This window comes from Heterodontus francisci, chromosome 27, assembly GCF_036365525.1.
Source record: "Heterodontus francisci isolate sHetFra1 chromosome 27, sHetFra1.hap1, whole genome shotgun sequence".
In the NCBI taxonomy this organism is placed as follows: domain Eukaryota; kingdom Metazoa; phylum Chordata; class Chondrichthyes; order Heterodontiformes; family Heterodontidae; genus Heterodontus; species Heterodontus francisci.
Window position 1 is genome coordinate 28,164,675 of NC_090397.1, and position 22,263 is coordinate 28,186,937.

The window sequence follows — 22,263 nt, forward strand, 5'->3', positions numbered from 1 at the left end:
TGAGATGCATTCAGGAGAACTTTTTTGCCCAGTATGTAGCAATTCCAACAAGAGAGGGCACAGTTTTAGACTTAGTTTTAGGAAATGAAGATGGGCAGGTGGAAGGAGTGGCAGTGGGACAGCATTTTAGTGGTAGTGATCACAATTCAGTCAGTTTTAACATAATTATGGAAAAGGACAGAGATAGAACAGGAGTTAGCATTCTTAATTGGGGCAAGGCAAATTTTATTATACTGAGGAGTGATTTGGCGAAAGTGGACTGGAAACAGCTACTTGAAGGTAAATCAGTGTCAGAACAGCGGGAGGCATTCAAAGGGGAGATTCAAGGGGTTCAGGGTAAACATGTTCCCACAAAGAGAAAGGGTGAGGTGGCCAAATCTAGAGCCCCATGGATGTCAAGGAACCTACAGGGTAAGATAAGGCAGAAAAGGAAAGTTTATGTCCAACACCGAGAACTCAATACTACAGAAAGCTGAGAGGAGTATAGAAAGTGGAGGGGTGAAATTAAAAAGGAAATTAGGAAAGCAGATGGAGGGCATGAAAGAATATTGGCAAGCAAAATAAAGGTGAACCCCAAGTTGTTTTATCAATACATTAAGAGTAAGAGGATAACTAAGGAGAGAGTAGGGCACATAAAAGACCAAAAAGGTAACCTATGTGTAGGAGCAAAAGATATTGGTATGGCTCTTAATGAATACTTTGTGTCTGTCTTCACAAAAGAGGGGGACGATGCAGATATTGTAGCTAAGGAGGAGGAGTGTGAAGTATTGGATGTGATAAACAAAGGGAGAGAGGAAGTATTAATGGAATTAGCATCCTTGAAAGTTGATAAATCACTCGGGCCAGATGAAATGTACCCTAGGCTGTTAAAAGAAGAGGGGAAATAGCGTAAGGTCAGACCATCATTTTACAGTCCTTACTGGATACAGGTGTGGTGCTAGAGGATTGGAGAACTGCTAACATTGTACCTCTATTTAAAAAGGGAGTGAAGGATAGACCAAATAATTACAGGCGAGTCAGCAGTGGGCAAATTATGGAATCTATTCCGAGAGACAGGATAAACTGTCACTTAGAAAGGCACAGGTTAATTAAGGAGAGTCAGCATGGATTTGTTAAGGGAAGATCTTGTTTGACCAACTTGATCGAATTTTTTGAAGAAGTAAGAAGGAAGATAGATGAGGGTAGTGTAGTTGATGTGGTCTACAAGAATTTTAGCAAGGCTTTTAACAAGGTCCCACATGACAGACTGGTTAAAAAAATAAAATCCCATAAGATCCAGGGAAATGCAGCAAGGTGGATACAAAATTGGCTCAGTGACAAGAAACAAAGGTAATTGTTGACAGGTGTTTTTGTGACTGGAGAGCTGTTTCCAGTGGCGTTCCGCAGGGCTCAGTACTGGGTCCCCTGCTTTTTGTGGTATATATTAACGATTTGGATGTAAATGTAGGGGGCATGAACAAGATGTTTGCGGAAGACACAAAGGTTGGCCGTGTAGTCGATAGCGAGGAAGATAGCTATAGGCTGCAGGAAGATATTGATGGTCTGGTCAGGCTGGGCAGAAAAGTGGAAAATGGAATTCAACTTGGAGAAGTGTGAGATGATGCATTTGGGGAGGTCAGACAAGGCAAAGGAATACACGATTAATGGGAAAATACTGAGATGTGTAGAGGAAGAGAGGGACCTTGGAGTGAATGTCCACAGACCCTGAAGGTAGCAGAACAGGTCGATAAGGTGGTTAAGAAGGCATATGGAATCTTTTCCTTTATCAGCCGAGATATAGAATACAAGAGCAGGGAGGTTATGCTGGAACTGTATAACTCATTGGTTAGGCGACAACTTGAATACTGTGTGCAGTTCTGGTCACCTCATTACAAAAAGGATGTAATTGCACTAGAGAGGGTACAGAGGAGATTTATGAGGATGTTGCCAGGACTGGAAAAATGCAGCTATAAGGAAAGATTGGATAGGCTGGGGTTGTTCTCCTTGGAACAGAGAAGGCTGAGGGGAGATAGGATTGAAATATACAAAATTTTGAGGGGCCTGGATAGAGTGGAGGTGAAGGGCCTATTCACCTTAGCAGAGAGGTCAATGACTAGGGGGCATAGATTTAAAGTGATTAGTAGAAAAATTAGAGGGGAGATGAGGAAAAACTGTTTCACCCAGAGGATGGTGGGTCTAGTACTCACTGCCTGAAAGAGTAGTTGAGGCAGAAACCCTCACCTCATTCAAAAGGAGTCTGGATATACACCTCAAATGCTGTAATCTACAGGGCTACAGACCAAATGCTGGTGGATCATTTTTCGGCTGGCACAGAAACAATGGACCAAGTGGCTTCTTTCTGTGCCTTAAACTTTCTACGATTCTATGATTCTATGAAAACCTTAGCAGTAACCAGCAACAATGCCACAGTGGACAATTCAAAAGAATCTTACCATTTTAAAGTTGACCAATTCCCTCACCGCCCCAATACAGTACATAGTGCAAAGTTGACCCCCTTCCCTACCTTGGTGGCACCAGCTTTCCATGGATGGGAAAATGAAGGCACACGAGTGCTACACATCACGCTGAAGATCAGGAACTGAAGGTAAGATTGCTGCAGATTACATTTGAATTCATACAAAGATGTAATTTAAATATGCCAACTCAGGTCCCGTTGCAGACCAGCGGACGGGCCACCACGAAGCTTCCCCGCCACCGGGAAGATCGGGACCGGCAATCCTGGCATTGGGTTCCATGGTGGCGTGCTGTGGGGGGTGGGGATGGGTGGCAGAAACTTGGAACGGCAGCAGCTTGCCATCGGGAGGAGAACAAGATCCAGTCCAGAGTCTACAGATATGCTTATCCAAGTCCCAGAACTTTGGTGTTGAGCAACAACTAGAAGAGTGAGGAAAGGAAGAAAAGTATTTTCATTCTTAGAGTGCTGGCTTTCTCTAGCAACAAGATTTAGAGCTATCCCACCTGTCCCAGATTTCATCTGTAAGCTGTAAGTCGGGGAAAGGTTCACAATGGGTGAGGAAAGTCATTCAGCCCATGCAACTACAAAAACTCTCAATACCGTCACCAGTGCCCAATTGCCTCAAAGGTCTTTGCCTTCATTACTCTATGCAGTTCATTCTGTCAATCACACTTTACTTGAAAAGTTACAGCATTGGTGATTAATTTGCCTTTCCCCAAATTCAACCTGTGCCTCATTGTCTCAATTTCATGACGCACGTTGATGTAGGTTTCCAGACTCAGTTTTCCCATACTATTTATATCAAAAGATGTATTTATACTACAACTATAGTGGCAACAAACGTGGTACCAATGCTACAATTATAATGTAAATGCTGCCTGAATTGCAGCACGGTCCCCAAGTAAAGGACACTCCATTTCATTCTGGAGTCAGGTCAGTCCTTAACATCTACCTGAAATTAGTACTGATGCAAAACCTAATACTATTTGCTTCATTGATGATTACTCTTCTGGAACTGAACCCCATATTACTTTCATTTCATGTTTAACTAGTCTGACAGCATCCACTGAGTTTGCACATCACCCAGTTTTCTTGCAATATGCAATAGCATTGTCAAATTTCACCTGCAATGTTCGCTCATTTATGAATTTGATTTTTGGCAACATAGCAAACTAGTAAATAGTTACACAGATTGTTTACTATTTTTCTTGGTTAGCATGAATGAAAGCAAGCACTGCCTCAAAAAAAAAGGTTCATCTCAACATACATCTGAATATTCCTGCATTCTACTCAATGATTTTCCTCATCTTTCTTCATTCAGGCATTGTAAAGTTGATTGTACAGCTTGGGCACCTAAGAAAATAAGTGTAATTTGAACAGCCACCAAAACAATCAGCGAATTTCGCAATTTTGACCATGAGCGTGTGGTCAGTTTGTAGGCAGGGCCCGATTTGGGCAAATTAAATCTTGAATCAGCGTGAAAGATTGTGGAAAACAGAAACATAATTGGGTTTGGGCATAACTCACTTAGGTTTAACATTCCCCTATCTTTTGTGCTGGTTCAGCCAATTCCACCCAGATTCCAGTAATATAACTTACATTAACAAGCAGAACCTCTACCCCATTTTAGCAAACACTTTATTTAAGTTCTTATCATTCTCTTGAGGTTATCCTTTCTAAAATTATATCTACAACTTATTTGTATTCAGCAGTGTTTAGATCCTTAATCATATCAAAATTTAATGATTTGCTCTGACTGGATATTTTCAGTGTGAAAAGAGTATAGACAGTCCTATCGATCAGACTACGGAGGAGGTTAATTTACTTTATGAAAAGCTAGTACTATATGTAGACTAGGAGGTTATCTTGTGGTCACCATCGCCCATTAACCACTTGTTGGCCAGGGGCTGCAAGAAGTACAGAGTCTGTTACAAACTGTTGCATAGCTCATGAACTAAAGTAACCTGAGCTCAGACACTGTTGGATTGCTTGTGAACTAAAGTAACCCGAGCTCAGACACTAGCCTGTGCTGGTAAAAACCAGTTTGAACTAATTAATTTATGTGACAGACAAGGGAGAGATCACAGGAATAGAGCCTTATTTGGACACGGTGTGAAACCGGGGTCTTTGGGCCTGGGCAAATAAGGAGAAGATACGAATGAGGTGAGCAGGCCTAAACCAACAGGAAAGAGATAGCACAGTTTTGAAGAGATAAGAAAGAGAATAAGTATGGAGAATCTCAGATTTAGAGCCAGGAAGAAACTCCAGAGACCAACCATCGCGGAAGTGAAAGACCCTGCGTGAGCAACGGTGCGACGACGTAAAAAAGAGAGAGAACGGAACGCCTGGCCAGCGTCAGCTCTCCCCTTTTTCGGGTATTATCCTTTGTTTTCTGTGACTAAGTCAGGGAAAGGTCAGAGGAACCTAGTGGGTGTGCTTATCAATTCTAGTTAGCTTTGTTATTAACTGTATAACCCAGTTTGAGTTGCATGATTTTGTCTAACCAAGTGTATAAGCCTTATTCTTACATTGTAAAACAACGTGAATAAAGTAAATTGATAGTTAAAGAAAGGACTGAGTTTCCTCCTCTTTGTACTAGGCCATTAACCTTGGATTAGGTGGAGGGTGGCTCTCCTGTAACCCCGATATCCCAAACACCTAGCCTTAGCCTGAATTAAGAGGACTTAGTCCCATGTGACGGCCAGGATCAAGTGGGTGAAGGGAATAAAGGGGCCAAGGGGGTGTTGACTCCGCGCCATGGTTTACACACTACTCTGTTTAGTGTTCTTTGACTAACGTCCTATTCACACTGACACATTGGACAGGACCCCAACTGCACTTGCTGGCAGTGGGACCAGCTCAACAATTTTACCACAGGCAACCTTCTAATTGGCTGCTTCAGGATTTGCCATCCAAGTAAGGACGGTGAGCAGGATGTAGATGCTACTGGCCCAGAGGGCCACCGGCATCGGGAGAGGTGGGCACTGCTGAGGCAACTCAGGTAATGAGAGGGCACCTCAAAATGTGGGCACCCTCGGAGAGGGAAGTAAAAAATTTAAATTCAGAAGGGCCAAGCAGGCAGGCCCCCCCTGACGGTCCATTGGGGTGGCCTTCCCTGCCTGTGGGCCCCTCTTTGGGGCATGGAGCCTCCAGCTCTAATGGTTCCCCGGTTGGCTGCAGGAAGGCCATTCCATGAAGCTGACGGGGGGGCCACTCCACTGCCAGCATAATGCCAAAGGACTAGGAAAATTTCCCTTAATACTCAATTACTCAAATCGGATGTCCACCTGTGTTTGGCAAGTAGCTGCTCCGCCTTTGATCCTGCCACTGGGAAACTTCTCCAATAGGATCGCATCAGGGAGCAGTCCCGACTCAGCTTCCTACTATTTTCCTAATACCCTGCCTCCCAGTGTCCACTGTTTTTAATGTTATATGTCTTAATTTTATCACCACATCTCATGTGGAGCACCTTAACATATACATTTTAAAAAATTCATACATACAACATTCCCTTTATCAATAGACTACTATTTCCACAAAGAACTCCACAAAATTTGCAAGATATAACTTACATTTTATGAGTCCTTATTGACCATCGTTAAATAATATAAGACTTGCTGTTTCACCGATATCTTTCTAATTTTCATATGTATTTCAGTTAGCAATAGATGGCTACAGTTTATTTAGATGCATTACACAGTAATTTGATTAGTTTTGGCATTGTGGCTTTTAAAACAACAGCTTCATTCATATAGCACCTTGAAAGTATAAAACATCCCAAGGCATTTTAAATGAAAAGTTGAGAGAGGAATAGGATCACTAATTCAAGGACAGAGTTAATTGAGTGATTGAAAGTTTGGGAACAAAGATGCAATTGGGGAAGATTTTTAAAGGAAAAGGTAGAAGGATCTCAAGGGAGTACAAAGAAAAGGGCGTAAGTGACTGAAAACTCTGCCATGAATGGTGGAATGTACAAGAGGCCTGAGGCCAAAAAAACAGAGTGAGAGAAACAAGAGCAGGTCAGGAGGTGGTTGTAGATGTAGGGTGGAGGAAACCCTGAAGGAGGTCGGACAAGGGTAAGGATTTTAAGTTTAACCAGCCGGGAGACAGGGAGTCAATGTGGGTCTGAGGCTGGGAATGACGGACAAGCAGAGAAAGAGGCAGAAATATGCAGTCTTGATCGTGGGAGAAGATTGGGCTTGAAATACAACTCAGTTGAGCATAATACCAATGTTGCACGCAGTTTTGTTGAACCCAAGTGGGAGGCCAGGGGGAGGGATGGAGCCAAGCAAACAAACTGTTTAGCTATTTGCAATTGAATATGTTTGTCTGGAATTATGACCTCGGAGAGGAAGCCAACTTTGAAGGATAACGTTTGACCTCAGATTAGTGAAAATGTTTTCCACAAGAAAAAGGAGAGCAACTAACATCTAATTTCAGTTTAGAGAAATAAATTGAATAAAATCAGGGGGTTATCTGGTCTGTACTCACAAATGGTAGGCAAACTTTAAAACAGATACTAAGTTTATATGGTAGATATTTAAAATTATAGAAGCTTGTTAATATGTCTAGACATCAATAATGATTTGGCAAGGTAAATACTCACTAAGAATATGTCACTTCTGCTATTTAAAATGATGAAACTTTTTAGTTTGCTGGTAATTAATGTAACTTAGCTCAACAAGATTAAGTATTGGCTTACAAGTCACAAAAATCTGTAGCATATATGCAAATGTTATACTACTTAATATAAAGTAGAACATGAGTTAAAAGTTTCTTAGGGACATGTTTTGCATTATCAGCATGCTGTTGCAGTAATGGCTGTAATAGAAATAGAGAGTGTGATGTAGGAGTTGCAGTTTTCACAATATGTGTATTTCTCCCTGACAAATATTATCCATAAGAACCACCTATTTAAAAAAATGCTTTAAATGATGAGCTCAATTTATTGTCTGCTGCAGGGAGAAAAAAGGGGCACTGTGATGTGTTACAGTACATAAGTACATAGTTTAAGATACTGACAATTTACTCCTCAAAGCTCTTTTACTCAATTATTTGTATGACTAGAACATACTTTTCTCCCGTCACCGATAGCTTCTAGTTTTTGTTAAAACTGCTGGTTTAGTGCTGCATTGGGGATTTTCCTAGATCAAGCGGCACAGTGGTCAGCACCACAGCCTCACAGCTCCAGCGACCTGGGTTCAATTCTGGGTACTGCCTGTGTGGAGTTTGCAAGTTCTCCCTGTGTCTGCGTGCGTTTCCTCCAGGTGCTCTGGTTTCCTCCCACGTGCCAAAGACTTTCAGGTTAATTGGCCATTATAAATTGCCCCTAGTATAGGTAGGTAGTAGGGAAATATAGGGACAGGTGGGGATGTGGTAGGGATATGGGATTAGTGTAGGATTAATACAAATGGGTGGTTGATGGTCGGCACAGACTCAGTGGGCCGAAGGGCCTGTTTCAGTGCTGCGTCTCTAAACTAAACTAAATAAAGTCTGCACTGACATACACCTTGTACAAGTGGTCATTCTTTTGGTCTGGGCCTAGGTCCAGCAGCAATGACCGAACTCAGCATCAAGGTCATCCTCCAACTCCAATGCAAACTGCTTATCCCAAAACAATATTAGCACAGCATTTTTATCTCATAAACTGTACAAAATGAAATCTTTCCAAAGATGTTGGCTTCATGTTATTTACGTTCTCTGCTCGGTTGCCTTGTATAGAGGAACTAGATATACCTTTTTCTAAATATCTAACTCCTGCATGCAGCACACACTTCTTGTAATATTTTCTTGCCACACGATTGCCGTCACCATAGTGCATAGCGACACCTGCCTTGGAGGTTCTAGAGTTGGGCCTGGGGCCTAATGCTGTCTGTCCCTTCCCTGCTGCAGCTATCATTTCCCCCCTACCTCCACCCAGTGCCATCAGCTCCCTCACCAGCTGTCCCCTAACCTCTTTGCTGCGACCATACCTTAAGCCCAATTATAGTCCCTGGACTGCACCACAAAAAGTTATTTTGCCCAGCTACATTCAAACTCATACATGAATAAAGTGCACTTAGGTATGGTTGTGGTGACTTTGGAATCATACACCCAAACAAGGAGAGAAGGGAAGCAGAGAAATTCTTTGAGGGGGTATTTAATTGGTAGACACAGGCAATTTAATGGATGAAATCTGCTTGATTTTCTGAAATCCAAAGTGCATTTCAAAATGTTCCAACCTTAGACAGATCACTGGGAAGGCCACATCTATTCATCAGTAAATACAAAACTCTTGAGGCCATTACACTTGAGGATTCAGTTTAAAGTCATCACATGTGGATACAAATACTAAACTTTTCTTTTTAAAAAAGCAGTAAGTTAGTCAATTCCGGTTACATCTTTGACCTTAAGGCAGCACGAGGAATTTACAACCAGCTGTCACTCTACAGAAAAACAATGATCCAATTGACCTCAGGATGTACCCTAAAGGAATTATCCACTGGATATAGCAGTTTGTTGGAATTAGACACTAACTTTAAATGGAGGCAGATCTACCACATCGGTGGAACGCACTGTGCATTACAAAGTATAACGCTCCCAACCTTGTAAAACAGCAAATTCAACCACATGGATAGGGAGCAACATCAAGGGAGCTCTCATAGCTTGTATCATTGTTCGTGGTTGTGGGTGACGTACCTTCAATATCAGATACAATAACTCAGTGCTTATGTTGCTGGACTAGTAGGCCAGAGGGAGTTGATATCCCCCATGGCAAGTTGTAAAATTGATTTGTAAATTGTGGACTGGCCCCTGGAATAGTGACCATAGAAGCTGCTCGATTGTTGTAAAAATCCAATTGGCTCATATGTATTTCAGGGAAGGAAACCCTACCAAGTCTAGCCTACATGTAACTTCAGTTGTGCACTTTGTGGTGGATTCTTAATGCCCTCAGGGAAACTCAAGATGGGCAAGAAATACTTTCTTGCCAGTGTTGTCCACATCTTGAGAAATATTAAAAGGATATTGCTTTGTACATAGAAAGTCTAAAGAGCAATGTGGGGCTAAAGGTTCTGTGAGCCTCTTTCAATAGCATGATCTGGATATTCGAAGTGCTCAGGGGAATGTCTAATGGAGCTGCAAGAAGATAATTCATTACTTCCTTGTTATTGTTTTCTTAATCAGTGAAATCTACTTCCACCTTATTTACAGTCAACAGAAAATTAAGTATGAAACCAAGTTAGATCACTATCAAGTTTGAATATCCAATTGCATCATCTCATTTTCCAGCGTCACGTTCAGAAAACAATAAAATGAATAAATGGCATAAAAAGAGCAGTGTCTGACTAGCAGATATAAATGCAATCATATCATTCTGCTGATGTTCACAAACTATTTACCTCCTCTTTTGCATTTATGATGGCTGCAAGCCTGCTCATTTGCATTCCTTGAATTCCTACCTTGTAACTTAATGCCAGCTGATTAGTTACCTGTGGTATAGCATTGTTTTGGCATCTTTTACTTAATTAACCAAGAAACATATTAAGCCAAATACTAAGAGCACAGCCCAAGGTGGAAAAATGGCTTAAAATACAATCTGGTAAATTGTACCTTGGACATTTGAAAAGACTGTCCCAGATGCCAGCAAAACAGCTGTTAAAGATGAAAGAACCTACATTATATAGCACCTTTCATGACTTCAGCATGTTCCAATACACTGCACAACCAATTAATTATTCTTTGAAGTGTAGTTCTTATAATGTTGGAAACACAGAAGCCACAGAAAGTTGCGCACAGCAATGTCCCACAAACAATAAAATGACTTGATAATCTGTTTGAGTGATGTTGATTGAAGAATGAACATTGCCCAGGACACCAAGAGACAGATTCAGCTGTGCCCAGTTTTAATGATTTTGTATCATACCACAGTAACTAAAAATTTCATGGTCTCCCAGGCAAGTTACATAAATTTCTTTGAAGGGTTTAAATTTTTCTATGGATTGCTTCTAGTCCAGATATGTATCTATATTCTAGTGAATCACCTGCAGCACTGCTCGCATCAAGTCAGAGGAAGCACTGTTTTACAAAGACAGTGCATTGCACAATTATTCTGCTGCCAAAGTGTAGTTGTGTGTCTCTTTAAAGATAAAAAAAAGTCCAGCTGCATTATGTAAACACTAGGCGAGTCCATCCAAAGTCAATTAAGAAGTTGTAGAGACAGTAACCTCAGTACTTTTCTTTTACGAGACGAACCATAACTTTTGTATCTTTATAATTTCTTGTGTAATAGTCATTTGTATTAGCCAGTGCGCAATACCTGAACTGCAATGGACAACTGATGTGTGCTAGGAAGTGTGTGTGTATGTGTGTTATATATATATATAAAAACATTTTCATAATATAAGTAGTAACGTCAAGCAATGAGCACTTCCAGTAGGAAAAGGTTGATCTCCTCCCCTGACCTTCAAAGGCACCATCACTGACTCCTCCACCATCAATATCCAAGGAAGCGTAATTAAAGCATTGCTATGAGCACGGATAAGGCTGAGTACTCTGCAATGAGTGACTAATTTACTGACCCTTCAAAGCCTAGCCTCTACAAAGCTCAAGTCAGGAGTATGAGGGAATACTCACATATCTCTTGGATTAACAATCAAGAAGCTCACAATCCAGGACAGAGCAGTCCAGTTGAACAGTTGGATACTGTTTGCACCATATATTAACATAACTTGGGTAGCAGCTCCTAGTCTCTCAAAGTCTACTAAAGAGGAGCCATAACATCATAGGGACACCATCACCTCCTAATCACCCATCCTGACTCAGACATGCATCAACTTCCCTTCCTTGCCACTGGGTGAGAAACCTGGAACTTCCTATCTAGCACAATCATGAGACTACCATCAGATCAAGGACTTGCAGTGCAAGAAGGCCCAGTACCACCTTTTCAGTACTCTACCAACAGGCAATAAATTCAACCCTGTCACTGTCAATCACATTCTGTGAACATTTAAAAAAACAAATCTCCCTTGGCACTGCTCATAGTAATTCAGTTAGTGATATTTCATAAAGTCAACAACATTGCACCACACAAAAATCAAAAAATTGTTCTAGCGCTAATTGTGATGTTGTCATCCTTTAATGATAGAAAGTCTAACTGTTCTTATGGAGTAATAAAAATTTGCAATGCAATATTTGAAGCCTGACAGCAACATGAGATGTGCACTAGACATGTATTTGCATCATTATAAATGAGCATTACTTCAATTACATTTTTAAACAAAGATAGAAGAAAATGTCTGGCAGGGAACCTCAGTCCCATTCGATTCTCATTCTGTTCCATGTGGGAACTCCAGGACTCTCCTAATGTCCTGGACAAGTACATGTGCAGTAAGTGTCATCAGCTGGAGGAGCTTAAACTCCAAGTTTCAGATCTTATGCAGCAGCTGAAGTCGCTGTGACACATGTACGGGACTGAGAGTTTCATTTATAGCATGTTTTTAAGAGGTAGTAACCACACAGCTAAAGAGTGGTGCAGGCAGAGGGAATGGGCAACTAATCAAACAGTTAAACAGGACCAGGCAGGTGCTACAGGAGTCCCGAGTACATCTCACTCACAAACCACGATTCCGTTCTCAATACTGCTGAGTGTGATGGTTCCTCTGGGGATTACAGCCAGTCATGTCCAAGGCACCATGGCTGTCTCAGGTGCATGGGGGGGTTGGGGGGTGGCAGGAAAGTGATCAGGAATGCTATAGATAGGGGACCAGACAGGCATTTCTGCAGCTGCAGACATGATTCCAGGATGGTATGCTGTCTTCCTGGTGCCAGGGTCAAGGATGTCACTGTGTGGCTGCAGAGCACTGAGGGAAGAAGGTGAAGAGACAGAGTTTCTGGTCCATATCAGTACCAATGACAGAGGTGGCAGGAGGGATGAGGTCATGCAACAGATTTTAGGAAGCTGTGAAAGAGACTAGCAAGCAGAACTTCAAAGGTAGTAATCTCCATATTACTCCCAGTGCCACAAGCTAGTGAGTATAGGAATAGGAGGATACAGATGAATGCCGAGTTGCTGTTGCAGAGAGCTGGCACGGACACGACAGACCAAGTAGTCTCCTCCTGTGCTGTAAGCGGTCTATAATTCTATAACTATTGACAGAGAGATGAAACCACCTTTTTTTTTTGCAAAACTAGAACACAGATGACCAAGATAAATCCCATTTGATCCAATCAACATATCTTTCTGTCAATCCTCTTCATCCTGAATAAGGGTCTTATTCTCTCCCTACCCCATCAAAGCATTTCTGCACCCTGGCAACAAGATCACCAAGAATAGGTAGTCTCCAAGGGAGTCATTCATTTGCTGCCTTCTTCAAAAAAGCACCTGCCTCCACTTGCCTTCTCTGCAACTGGAGTTCATTCATTGGATAGGAACTCCTGTGCCTCATTTCCTCTCCCTTGGCCCTCCTTTACTTCTCACCATGCACGCCACCATTACATTTCACTTTCTCTTTTACTCCCTTTTCTCTTGGAGCTGCTTGTAAAAGAGAACCACAAGCTGCAAAGATGATACTGAATCCAAGTTGGTTAAGTTTTTTTTAAATTAAACCGTTAGGTTTGTTACATGATAAAGTTCATGTGTATGCATTTATGGTGGGCAGATGATTGAGGGATCATACATATCTTGGAACCTTTTTGCTGGAACTCGAATGGGGATAAAACTGAACTTGGGGAGAAAAAGTTAGATTACACAAAAGCTAAAGACAATAAAATAATTTGAAAAATGAGAAAAATACAGACATGAAACAACCAACAACAACCATCCTGATGGTGCCTGCATCCCATGAACAAATAAAATAAAAAGTACAGTCTGTCAAAATAGATGAACAATGTTCTACATACCACTTTGGTACAAACATTTCAGGGAATAATGACAGATTTGTGGTTTCATGTTCATCAGGAGTCAGTCTGATTGGAAAGGACTGCTTTTGATTAGTGTTAAAGAGTTAGTCAAAGCTTCTTTAAGTAATTGTGTCCAGCCCGGTCATTCTAGGTGGTGACTTCAACTGGACGATCCTGCAGTGACGACAGCAAAATGGACGCTACGTCCAGATTCCTAATGTCTTCAACAAACCTACAAACAGAGCGCAGCATAGATACACCTGGTCAAGATCGGACGGGTCTGCCCATTCCAGGATTGACTTCCTGTTTGTGTCCCGTGCTGTCACGGTCAGCTCAACCGACGTCAAGCTGGTGTTCTTCTCTGCCCATTGCCTCTTACTTGTCGACTGTCACTTACAGGATGACAGGGAAACTCAATGCTACACAGCTAACCCCAGAGAACGTTAAGGAACTCAAAAGGGATTACAAAGGTTGGAGGACCGTGAAACCCCTCTTTGAGTCTCCAGTTCACTGGTGGGAGGTGATCAAGGAGAATATCAAGAGGTTCTTTATCTTCAAAGGCGTTCAGAGGGCGAGAGACAGAGGGAAATGTCCCAACTCCAGAAAAGTATGCAAAATCTGCTCCGGCTGCAGTCGATAGGGGTCGAGGTCAAGGAGGACCTCCATGAGGTGAAGAGCCAGCGGGCCTCGCTCTTTGCCACGGAGGCCTCCAAGATTATCTTCCGGTCCACAGTCCGCTCCATTGAGCAGGATGAGACGTGGTCGCGTTACTTCTTCCAAAAGGTACAGAGAGTGAGCTCTGTGATCAGAAGCCTGTAGGAAGAGGATGGCTCGATAAGGTCTTCACAGTCCGACATACCAAGGATCACCAAATCCTTTTATGCTGGGCTGCATGACGCGAAGCCCACAGACAGCAGAGCCTCCCAGTCCTTCCTGTCAACAATCACAGAGGTCTTAGATGACAGCATGAGGGAGAGACTGGACAAGCCGCTAACTCTGGACGAGCTGACAATGGCCGTCAAGTCCTTCGAGACAGTAAAACTCCCGGAAGCGATGGCTTACCTGTGGGACTGGATCGGCCCGGACCTGCTGGAAGTATACGAGAGTACGCTTCTAGCCGGCAGCATGTCAGAATCCATGAGGAAAGGCACCATCACCCTAATCTACAAGCGGAAGGGGGAAGAGGGCAGAAATCAGAAATTAGCGACACATGTCACGGCTTAATGTTGACAAGATTCTATCCAAAGTCATCGCCAGTCAAATCTGCTCTGGAGTTGGTGATTCACCCTGATCAGACCTGTACTGTACCCGGCAGGAAGATCTCTGATTGTATCCCTGAGTAGCGCGAGACTATCACCTATGTACGGGACAGGAGGGTGGACACCTGCCTCATCAGCCTGGACCAGGAGAAGGCTTTTGACAGGATATCGCACACCTACATGATGGACGTGTTTTCCAAAATGGGGTTTGGGAAGGAAATCTGCAATTGGATCAAACTGCTCTACACAAACATCAGCAACGCAGTCTCAATCAATGGGTGGGAATCAAAGTTTCCCGATCCAATCTGGAGTCAGACAGGGCTGTCCTCTCTCCCCTGTCTTGTTTGTTTGCTGTATTGAACCCTTTGCTGAGTCTATTCGGAAGGATGTGAGCATAAGAGGGGTGACAATCCCAGGCAGTGGAGGCACTCAGGTTAAAACCTCCCTGTACATGGATGACGTCGCCGTCTTCTGCTCAGATCCGCTATCTGTGCGCAGACTGATGAGCATCTGCGACCAGTTCGAACTGGCCTCAGGAGCCAAAGTTAACCAAGACAAGAGCAAGGCCATGTTCTTTGGGAACTGGGCTGACCGATCCTTTGTCCCCTTCACCGTCAGGTCAGACTACCTGAAGGTGCTGGGGATATGGTTCAGAAGGGCCAGGGTGTGCACCAAAACCTGGACGGAGCGTGTAGCCAGGGTACACCATAAGCTGAGCATGTGGGAGCAGCGATCTCTCTCCATTACGGGTAAGAATCTGGTCATCAGGTGCAAGGCGCTCACGTTGTTGCTGTATGTGGCGCAGGTCTGGCCATAACCCCACTCCTACGCCGTGGCGGTCACCCGAGCCATTTTCCACTTCATATGGGGATCCAAAATGGACCGGGTCCGGAGGGACACGATGTTCAAACCTCTGGATAAGGGCGGAAAAAATGTACCCAACGTCGCCCTCATTCTGATGACCACATTTGTGTGCAGCTGCATCAAGCTGTGCGTAGATCCCCAGTACGCAAACACCAAGTGTCACGACGTGCTGAGGTTCTATCTGTCCCCGGTGTTGCGAAGGATGGGTCTGGTCACATTGCCGTGGAATGCTTCATCCAGTTGGACCGTGCTATTCCACCTATCCTTCGTGGAAAAAGTTTCTGCGGAAAAACACCTTTAGCCACCAATCCATCAGGCAGTGGTCTACACAGAATGTCCTCAAGGCCCGACAGGAAAAGGAGATGGTGGATTCTGTCGGATGGTTCCCCGAGCAGACGGTCAGTCATTTGGCGTAATGCCTCATCACCAGAACTCTCAAACGAGCACCAAGATGTAGCTTGGCTGGTGGTGAGAAGAGCCCTCCCCGTCAGATCCTTCCTGCACGCTCGGAGTCTCACACCCTCCGCACAATGCCCTCGAGGTGGTTGTGGTGGGGAAGAGACAGTTGCCCACCTCCTTCTGGAATGTGTCTTTGCAAAACAGGTGTGGAAAGAGATGCAGTGGTTTTTGTCGAGGTTCATCCCAAGCAGCTCTAACACGGGAGTCTGTGCTCTACGGGCTGTTCCCAGGGACGCACATCGAGATAAACATCAAAGGCTACTAGAGGACTATCAATTCGGTGAAAGACACTCTTTGGTCTGCCCGAAACTTGCTGGTCTTCCAGCGCAAAGAGTTGTCCACGACCGAATGCTGCAGACTGGCACATTCCAAGGTCCAGGACTACGTGCTGAGGGACGCACTAAAGCTTGGGGCAGCCACAGAAAAGGCTCAATGGGGAAAGGCTACTGTGTAAGTTTCCCCCACCAAGCTGAATTGACAGACTGGATCCATGGAAAACCCCTTGAACAGTATCCGGAAAATATTTACTGTAAAATGTACATGGCATGTAAAATGAAATGGAAGGGTTCTGAGGCAACTCACTCCTGTATTGAAGGAAACTGATCTCCTTTGCACTCTTTGTATTGTTTGACTTGGTGCTTTTTGGAACTGTTTGTAATGTATTTTTTACAGATCTTTATGAATAAAAAGATTTAAGTAATTCTTTTTGCCTTTCTTAAAAATGGAGAAGGCAGGAAGAGCATTTACACATTTGGTAACGTGCCATACTTTACGATGGCCAAAATTAGTGCTCTTCATGATAGAATACTGATATCACACTATTCCCTCCAGCCATTCTATAAATAGACAACCTTCAATTTTTACTGAATCTATAATTTAAGTGCACACTTACCAGTCTGGCAGTTGCAAATCTGAGCAAAAAAAAAAAAATTGTAAAAAATGTAAAGCCTCACATGCATCATTTATTAAAAATATATTAACCTAATATATGTTGGTCAACAGCACTGAACTTGACCCTGTCCAATAGTAGGTACAAACTCTACTGACGTACCAAATTAAAGCAACTGCTCAAAATACCAAGAGCTCAAAGAGGAAAAAGGAAAACAAAAACAAACAAAAAAAATTCAACAAGAAGCTTATGCATATTAATAAATCCAAGTATGCAGGAAAGTGCATCAATCTTTTATGTGAATATGTTGAAAGATATTGAAAAGTACAGTCAACTCCAGAAATAAAATCACTATTTACAAAGGTTGTTATGCAGATGTATTTATTCTTGGGTGCACATTGCACCAAAGACCATTGGTGCTAATGTGTTTTTAGATCCACAGCAAGATACCTACAGGTCAGCAACAACACTTGAAACTTAACATTTGAACAGTAAAGTCATGAATATTCAAAGTAATTAACAGCTTTAACTACTATTGTGAAAACTTAACAGCAATTTTATGAACTGTCTAAATTTACAGAAATTGTTAAACTAACCAAAAAGTGTAATAACAAATGCATCATGTCTAGCAGATTTTTCCTTTTTTTAAAAATAGCTCTTTGTAATTTAGTACAAAGCACCAGTTTTGTTACAGTACTTTGATTAACCAATGAGTGTTGCAAAAGGTAGATCTGCTACAATAACATTTGTCCAACTATTTACTAGTACCTTATTGGTTTCTCTAGACTAGATCACACAACAAATGTGGCTTTTTAAAAATTCCAGATCACTGAACTGTGCTATCCTTTCTGTAGCTCAAATGCAAATAGACAATGCATACATCAATTATTCACATTTTTAGATTTCAAACTGAAATTCAGTCTCCTTAGGAAGCATGCAGTCTGCACGGGTTGTTCCTTTTAATCAAAAGAGAGCTTCTTGTGGATCTTGATGGTCTGACAAACATACCGTTCATTGTTTCCAGGTCATCCTTATCTGCAGGTTGCAGTGTTGAATGCACCATCTCTATTAATGCCAGGAAAACGGTAAGAAGTGTCAAGAATGCTCCAAACAAGTATAATTTGACTATTTTTGCACTTGGTCTCTGTCCAGCAATAATCGCTTTGATCAAAGTCACCCAGACATGACTGGCACTTTCCACCATGTTTGTGTGTAATGCCAGGTTGATTTGATGATTCAGTTCTTCAGATGACTCTATAAATCTCTAAAAATATAAATTGCTTAATGAATTTATCTACAATGTTGAAATTACAATACTGAATAATTTTATATAAGTGCCATACACACATTTCAGTTAAATGCAACCCTTGAGATATGGTAGAGGGTTATAGATCCCAAGCCTTAACACTGTACATTTAACTATTCATTCTTAACATTGTGCTAATCCTGCATCCTTTGACCAAATGCTTCACCATGCCCAAGAATACCGACTCTACTAGATTATTTTAGTAACATTTCTCAGTTTGAGTTTAAATATTATTGAATAAATCCCCAAGGGTAATTTTCCAGGAGCAGAGAAACTGGTTGCCAGTGTACACCAGAAAATTATAAGCTCCAAAAATAAGCCCCCGATCTGTATAAGGAGTAACATAAGTCCTCCATGATACAAAGGAATACACCAACTGGCACCTCATCACTGCCTCAGCCTTACCAATCTACCTGTCACAGATGCATTTGTCCATGACAGTATTGATAGGAGTGACAACCGCACAGTCCTCGTGGAGAAGTAGTCCTAGCTTCACATTGAGAATACTCTCCACCATGTTGTGTGGCACTACCACCATGCTAAACGGGATAGATTTTGAACAGATCTAACCTGGTGAAGCTACAACACAGGGCAAACAGCAGAAGCTGCATGCAATAGACAGGGCTAAGCGATCCCACAACCAACAGATCAGATCAAAGCTCTGCAGTCCTGCCACATCCAGTCGTGAATGGTGGTGGACAATTGAACAACTAACAGGAGGCGGCGGCTTCACAAATATCCCCATCCCCAATGACGGGGGAGCCCTGCACATCAGTGCAAAAGACAAGACTGAAGCATTTGCATCCATCTTCAACCAGAAGGGCCGAGTGGATGATCCATCTCGGCCTCCTCCTGAAGTCCCCAGCATCACTAAGGCCAGTCTTCAGCCAATCCAATTCACTCCACGTGATATCAAGAAACAACTGAATGCACTGGATACTGCAAAGGCTATGGGCACTGACAACATTCCAGCAATAGTACTGAAGACTAGTGTTGCACCCCTAGCCAAGCTGTTCCAGTACAGTTACAACACTGGCATCTACCCTGTAATGTGGAAAATTGCCCAGGTATGTCCAGTGCACAAAAGGCAGGACAAATCCAACCCGGCCAATTACTGCCCAGTCTACTCTCGATCACCAGTAAAGTGATGGAAGGTGTCAGCGACAGTGCTATCAAGTAGCACTTGCTCAGCAATAACCTGCTCACTGATGCTCAATTTGGGTTCCACCAGGGCCACTTAGCTCCTGACCTCATTACAGGCTTGGTCCAAACATGGACAAAACAGTTGAATTCCAGAGTTGGGGTCAGAGTGACTGCCCTTGACATCAAGGAGCCCTAGCAACTTGGAGTCAATGGGAATTGGGGGGAAAGTTTCAGCTGGTTGGAGCCATACCTAGCACAAAGGAAGATGGTTGTTGGAGGTCAATCATCTCAGTCTCAGGACATCACTGCAGGAGTTCCTCAGGGTAGTGTCCTAAGCCCAACCATCTGCTTCATCAATGACTTCAATCATAAAGGTCAGAAGTGGGGATGTTCACTGATGATTGGTGCTGAATATTGCACACTCATGACTCCTCAGATACCGAAGCAGCCCATGTCCATATGCAGCAAGACCTGGACAACATCGAGGCTTGGGCTGATAAGTGGCAAGTAACAGTCGTGTCACGCTAGTGCCGGGCAATGACCATCTCAAACAAGAGAGAATCTAACCATCTCCCCATGACGTTCAATGGCATTACCAATGCTGAATTCCCCCATTATCAACATCCTGGGGTGGGGGTCACCATTGACCAGAAACTGAACTGGGCCAGCCATATAAATGCTGTGGCTACAAGATCAGGTCAGAGGCTGGGAATTCTGTGGGATATAACTCACCTCCTGTTTCCCCAGTGCCTGTCCACCATCGACAAGGCACAAGTCAGGAATGTGATGGAATCCTCTCCACTTGCCTGGATGGCAGCAGCGCCAACACCACCATCCAGGACAAGCAACTGCTTGACTAGCGCCCCGCCCCATCCACCACCAACACACATTGGCAGCAGTGTGTATCATATACAAGATGCACTGCAGCAACTCACCAAGGCTCCTTAGACTAGGCAGTAAAATTTATAAGTTTTTGGAAAACAATTCTTGTAGACTTGATCTGATCCACTGCCATCTTAGACAGCACCTTCCAAACCTGCGAGCTCTACCAGCTAGAAGAACAAGGGCAGCAGATGCATGGGAACACCATCACCACCACCTACAAGTTCCCTTCCAAGCCACACACCATCCTGACTTGGAACTATATTACCTTTCCTTCATTGTCACTGGGTCAAAATCCTGAAACTCCCTTCCTAACAGCACTGTGGGTGTACCTACCCCACATGGACTGCAATGGTTCAAGAAGGCAGCTCACCACCACCTTCTCAAGGGCAAGTAGGGATGGGCAATAAATGCTGGCCTAGCCAGCGACGCCCACATCCCGTGAACAAATAAAAAAGCTCTCTGCCTTTGCTAAGTGGGATGTGGACCCATGGAGCAGCGTGCAATTAGCATCGGGAAAATGCTATATCGACGTGATTAGTAGTTTAGTTGGAAGCAAGGTGATTGATGGGTTGTTCCCCAAGCCTCAACAGTTTGACTAAAAAGAAATCCCGACTGTGCACTCACAAATCTCTCAATTCTGAGGAATACTCACCAAAGCAGGAGGTCTAACTATATTCAGCTCAATTAAATTATAACCTCCAGAGCATCTTTCGATTTGATGAGCAGCTGTTCGCCACAGGGCTTATACTGACGCCTTGGAAGGTCAATGACTTGCACTGGCGCTACAACAACAGAACCCAGCTTCCCGACTGCAGCAGGAGCTGCACTGCCCCGGAGCGCTGGCTGATAGCCGGACCCCGCTCCGACACACAAATCGTTCCTGGTCACCCGCGCCTGACTTTACCCTTCCAGCGAATGTTCGCACTCCGGACCAATCCCTTTCCTCACCGCATTGTGACGTCATCCCGTCATTAATACATTGGGCAGGCTCCTGCGGGACATAAGGATCAGCATCGACTTGCTGAGTTAAATGGCCTGTAAAAGGGTTTTAAATGGTCTGTCATTCACCCAGATCGACTCCACACTCCTCCCGTTTTGTTTCCAGTCGTTTCTTAAATTATTCCAGGTCTTTTTTTGCCTCCATCACTCTGCTCCGAAGTCCATTCCAAGCTATCTTTTACTAGTTTGAGCCTGCCTTCCCTTGTCCTACTACCACTGTTTAAAGTATTCCTAATAAATCTTTTCCATACCATTTACAATTGTAATATCTTTAAATGTAGAAAAACTTTTCAAGTTGGGTTGCCAACTCAACAGGATTCTCCAGGAATTAAGAATTAATCTCCTGCACACTGCTGCAAGTAATTTAGCAGGGTAATCATAGGAACATTACAAAATTGCATTCTTTCATTTTCTTTGAACACTTTCATCTATTAGTCAAAATACTGGAGATGGGGAAAAACAAGCTGATTGACTAACATCCTATTGGGCAATGAGTAATCTTTCCATTTTCCAATTGGCATGGACGGGAAGGTACAATAGAGTCCAGAGTCAGAGGAATGGAGAGTTCTGGGATAGAGTTATAGGGCTGGAGGAGGTTACGGCAATAGAGAGGGGTGAAGCCATGAAGAGGTTTAAAACGCATGGATGAGAATTTTAAACAAAAACAGAAAATGCAGGTCAAGCAGCATCTGTGTAAAGAAAAGCAAAGTTAACGTTTCAGGTCAATGATCTTTCAGAATTTTAAATTTGAGCCTTTGGACTGGGAGCCAATTCAGTTCAGTGAGGACAGTGTGTAATGAGCGAGTGGGAATTGATGCAGGATAGAATATGCTCAATAGAGTTTTGGATGACCTAAAGCTGACAAAAGGGTGGAGGATGAGCATAAAAGCAAAATATTGTAGATGCTAGAAATCTGAAATAAAAACAAAGTGCTGGAAATACTCAGCAGGTCAGGCAGCATCTGTGGAGAGAGAAACAGAGTTAACGTTTCAGGGCTGTGACCTTTAATCAGAACTGAAGGAAGGTTGGTAGGTGGGGAGGAGGAGTTGGGAGCCTGGGGTGTTAGCATCCTACATTATTCTTGTATGGCCCAGAGACACATGCCTGCCTCTTCTATCCTAAGTAA

General features: G+C 43.1%; 2 long non-coding RNA genes across 2 annotated transcripts in view; both read right to left on the minus strand.

Annotated features, from left to right (window-relative positions):
• The window catches only part of LOC137384716 (uncharacterized), a 32,443-nt gene extending 17,962 nt beyond the window's left edge, over positions 1–14,481 (minus strand). The window contains exon 1 of the long non-coding RNA XR_010977643.1: positions 14,396–14,481. This is a non-coding gene — a long non-coding RNA (uncharacterized lncRNA). The remainder of the gene's footprint in view (positions 1–14,395) is intronic.
• Positions 14,482–17,168: 2,687 nt separating this feature from the next.
• LOC137384987 (uncharacterized) lies at positions 17,169–21,614 on the minus strand. The gene is made up of 2 exons (XR_010977714.1): positions 20,791–21,614; positions 17,169–18,068 (listed from the first exon to the last, which is right to left on the minus strand). It is a non-coding gene; the product is annotated as an uncharacterized lncRNA (long non-coding RNA).
• Between the last annotated feature and the right edge of the window lie 649 nt (positions 21,615–22,263).